Consider the following 4,863-nt stretch of genomic DNA (forward strand, 5'->3'; position numbering starts at 1 on the left):
GACTCAGATAAGAACAAAATTGCTGCTGTCATTAAACTCATAGAAAAAAGGTGTCACGGCTTAACCTGCCAGTTTCTTGTATGGTGCAAGCCTGCTACAAATATAACAAAATGCTACCACCATGGGAAGATCCCTTTTTCTGTGCTAGTTTTAGAAATGAAAATTGTGGCCTGCCTTAGCGTGCAATTGCCGTCATGTATTTAGGCTGTCCTCATTACAATGTTTATTTGCAATATACCCTCCAGTGCAGCTGAGGAATTTTATTACTACCTGATGAGCTAACTTTATTCTGAGCAATTTAACAGTTACTTAATTTTCTTTTTTTAAAAGAGGATTCACAAAAGAGCACTTACTTGCAGCCAGGAATGGTTGATGCTGATATTGAGTCCGTGATAAAGACAGGAGATATATACTAACACAAAAAAAGAGTGAACATGCAACCTGGTAGAGTGGCCTTCTGGTATGGCACTAACAATCTCACTGATCCAGTATCTATTAGAGTTGGTAGAAGTATTAATAACATTGACAATGAACAGGTCTTCTATCAAGAGGCACACTGTGTATTTGAAGTGCAGCCCATTGTGGCCTTAGATGAATGAACAACAGTCACAGGGTGCAAAACTTTCCTTTCTTCTCACACTCAGAAGACAGATATTTTTCAGGGTCCCAAGACTTCAAAAGACTTTGGAACATTCTTCTTCTTTGAAACTGAATCCCAGTAGGCCAGGTGAACCATCTGCCTTAGCTTTGAGAGGATGAAACCAGTGATAAAAACAAACAACACACATAATATATATAGCACCTATAGCAACTGTACCCTCTCAACCCACCAAAGAATTGTCTGTTCCCAGTGACAGTGCAAAACCTGTGGCACAGCAATTCATTATGTGAAGATGAGAGCCATCTAATCTGCAAGAATAACAACTGAATATGCCAATTAAAAACCCAAACCATCTGGCTCTTCAGCAATACTTGCTGTATCTCCATTTGGAGTGATAAATTAAAAGCTGTTTTCTATGTGCACATTAAGGCCAAACATATTTTCTTCAAAAATATCTGCTGTCTTAGCCATTCATTAGGTCAAAAAGGAATTTCTGCTCTTGTTTTAGTTACTGTTCTGCACCCACCACATTCTTTAAAGGCATCACCTCACACTCATGCATAATACCATGTGAAATGTAAGTGTTTGCTTTACATAGGGATTTATATCAAGACTGTCTCCAGTTTTCTTCAGTGCAGATTTTCTTTCCCTGCAGTTTACAATAAAAGTGGGTAGGTTTTGATGTTGAAATCTGTTTTATACCCATTCTGCTGCTTTCTTTGTTAGTACCGTATTTATTTGAATACAAGGTGAAGTATTCTCTCCCCAGTCAGTACGGGGGGAAGAAACCCCTGATCTTACATTCACATACAAGGAAGCCTCTTAAATACATTGTTTATCATAAAAGAGCTGCCAAAAGCAGCATGTGCTCAGAAATGGAAACCAGCTATGAAGGTGATTAAATGCAGCCAACAATGAGCATAACTAAAACACATGGCCCATACTGGGCAAACATACTGCTGGGAACCTACCACAAGGATAGGTTAGTGCAGCCTGTCTGAATAAGAAATATAGTAATGCTCACTGTGTAGAGACAGCACTGCAGTATCCCCACACTTCGAAATAGCGGTGGGGACACTTGAACTAAAGCTTGTTTGATCACAGTCTGGGACCCTCTCCTGTCCCCTTAGCTCCGTCTCCAGCACATACATATGATGATTGTGCCAGGCTTTGCCAACACCTCCCACCTTTCATTCTGGTCCAGCAGTGCTTGGCCCCATGCTCACAGGTGTCGGGTAACCAGTCCCTCCATCCCAGTTCCCCAGCTTCTTCTCCCTCTCCCATGGCCCGGGGGGAGCTGAGGGAAATCATGTCCCCTTATCAACTGTTTGTCTCAGTCTCTGCCAGACAGGGCTGTCCTTAAGGGCCAGGTGAATCAGGCAACTGCTTCAGGCCCCACGCGTTGAGGGGCCCTGCAGAGCCGGGCTGGCTTTGCATCTGGCCGCTCACCATCCCCTCCACGCTGCCACGTCCAGGCCCTGCACAGGCTCATTTGCCCCAGGCCCCGCACGCTGCTCCAGCTAGGGAACAGAGGGGCAGGGCCAACCTTGCTCTCTGGAGTAGACAGCACAGCACAGCCTAGCCCAGGGCTGTTCCAGACATCTTGGGATGCTGGGGGACTGTGATTTAACTTGAACCAGGAAGGGGTCTGGAACAGAAATTTCATAAACCAGTTTGACCTAAATCAGTTCAGTCTGATACTACATTCAACCAGGTTTATCTTAAACCAGTTTCAACTGTTTTGAAACTGGTTTATGTGCACTGAGCTTCTGTTCTGTTACAGGTTTAAACCAGTTCTGTGTAACTTCTGATAATTTAAACCAGTTTATGTGTAACTTCTGTCCCTAGCATTTAGATCAAGCTCTGATTTCACAAAATCCATCAACATAGCCTACTGTTCTGAGCTGTTTAGAGTACACCTTTAACACGATGTTAACCATGTTCCTTCTGCTTTTTTTTTTTTCAGGTTCTATCCACTATGTCATGTCTCTGCAAATTGCAGTTCAGTAAAATGATTCCTTGCTCCAGACCTCCAAATGTGACCATCTCAGCTTGTTCAAAAGTCTTTGGACTGTCACCAGTTTTCTGTGCTACAGGACAAGTGGAGTTCAATGGCTTGAGATATATGGTTGCCAATATTTAATGAGATGGTCCTCAAAATAAAATGAAGGCATGCAACTTGTAAGTTCTCAGTAGCAACACACATGCTGGAATTTTCCTTTCTTTTTCCCTAGTCATTTAGGAGTATCATATAACTAATATGTTAAAAAATAAAAGATAAACAGCGGTTGTATCCATGAGGTAAATTATTTATCATGAAGTATTTGTCACAGTTTTTCTACTGAAATTTTTATTGCCTTCACATATAAGTATTTTCAGATCCAAAATACTGAAAATCATATCAAAACAAAACTGAAGACAAAAATCTTTAAGATAGAAAATTTGCATGAATAGTAAGTTTTCCTGATGTATGTTTGTCCAATGAATACAGCATAGTCCATTTCTGTATTTTCGTTCTGGTTTCCAGATTCAGTCATGGCAAAACTGTTTTTTGTTTCTTTCTGGGGGTTTTCTTTTATAGCAGGTAGATGCCTACTGACCCACACCATCCAAACATTTTCTTTTTTTATTAAAAGCCTAACAAAAGTCTTCAGTTATATTTCAGAGTATATAATTGATTACAGGGATGTACTTGGTAGCTGTGTTGACCTAAGACAAAAAAAAGTGCAAAACTCTAAAACTCTCATTTCAGAGATGATACCTTTTATTAGGCCAAATATGAAATTGCAAAAAAATATTAATTATTAACATAATTATTTTGCAATTTCTTAGTTGGTCTTATAAAAGGTATCATAAATGATTACAGCATTCATTAGTTCCTGATTATAGGTAATCAAATGTTTCTTCCCTTAACCTACCAAGCAGATTTGTAAAACACCTCATGGTATTTCTTTATGGTATACACCAGGTTGATCATGGCCCCTTTTAATGCCAGCTTTAAAGCTTCACTCTAACAGATGGACAAGTGACCTTGGGAGAAGAGCATTCCTCCAGTGCACCCTCATCATAGGTGGGCAAAATCCTCCCCACCTATGACCAGGTGCAGGGTCATATTTTGCCTACCTTTCTCCTAAGAGATCCGAGTCAAGGGGAGATTTTAAATCCAATTACATTTCCAAATGCAAGACCCATCTGTGCCCCATATTTCCTACAGAATAAAATCTTCTTCTACCTCCTTCTCCCCAGCTAGCAGAAGATGGGAAAAGGCAGTTGAATCATGTGCCAATGAACCATCTGCTTATTTTTCTTGTAAAGATGCTTTTCTGTGATGATTGTTCTATTCACCTAGATACATTGATAACCTTTACACAAAACAGCTAACCTGAAATTGTTTTCAGAGTAGAATTTAATTTTCAATACACTGCATCCCTGCTCTGTATAATTTCAGTTCACGTTGTGGACATGCAGATGCCTCCACATAGCTTGAAAATAGCCTAAAGTATGTAGGATGGTGGAAATGTCAAAATATCAATTTTGAATTATGCAAACAATTGTGTGTGGGGTGAATTTGCATGTGTGCACTTTTAGATTGTGTAACTTTTGTGATGTGTTTTTATAGGAGGATATTTTTTGTCCCAAGTGTTCTTATTATTGGGCTTTATTTAGCCTAATTAGCATTAACCACATTGCTTATCTGACCACTGTAAGAATGTGTATGTGCGCCTACTGATTTTAAAAAAATTTTTGACAATACATCAATCCCTGGAAAAGTCAGGAAACAACTAAGAAAGAACATATCTGCTATATAGGAAGGATGTTTAAAAATCATGCTCTCGGAGTCGTGTTCTTAGAAAATCTAAAAAAACCCACCGTAACAGATGGAAGATAATTAACACTTTATATTGAAAGCTGGTCAATATAACTCTTTTTTTTTGTGCCAAACGTAGGTAGGGCTCTTAAACGAGCATTTTTAATTAGTTCTTTACTACCAATATTGGACCCTAATTTGTCCCCCTTGAAGCCACTGGCAAAAGATCCCATTGGCATCTGTGAGAGTAGGTTTGAGTCTATGAGTAATAATAACGGTGGGTAAACTTCTGTAAAACTCATTCTCCCAGTCAGAAAATGCAACCCTGATAAAGCAAGTTATAAGCAAATCAATGGAGATTTTTTTTAATCCCTTTTACTCATGTTACATTGACTCACCTAAGATAATGAAAGGTGAAAATGAAGTGTTTAATTTTCCTGCAGATAAATGGAAG

At 39.3% G+C, this 4,863-nt stretch overlaps 1 long non-coding RNA gene across 1 annotated transcript in view; it reads left to right on the top strand.

Annotated features, from left to right (window-relative positions):
• Positions 1-2,796, top strand: part of LOC112550805 — a 116,611-nt gene extending 113,815 nt beyond the window's left edge. Inside the window, exon 3 of the long non-coding RNA XR_003094815.1 lies at positions 2,568-2,796. This is a non-coding gene — a long non-coding RNA (uncharacterized LOC112550805). The remainder of the gene's footprint in view (positions 1-2,567) is intronic.
• The last annotated feature ends 2,067 nt before the right edge of the window (positions 2,797-4,863 follow it).

The sequence above is a fragment of the Alligator sinensis genome, unplaced genomic scaffold (assembly GCF_000455745.1).
Source record: "Alligator sinensis unplaced genomic scaffold, ASM45574v1 scaffold456_3, whole genome shotgun sequence".
Classification (NCBI taxonomy): domain Eukaryota; kingdom Metazoa; phylum Chordata; order Crocodylia; family Alligatoridae; genus Alligator; species Alligator sinensis.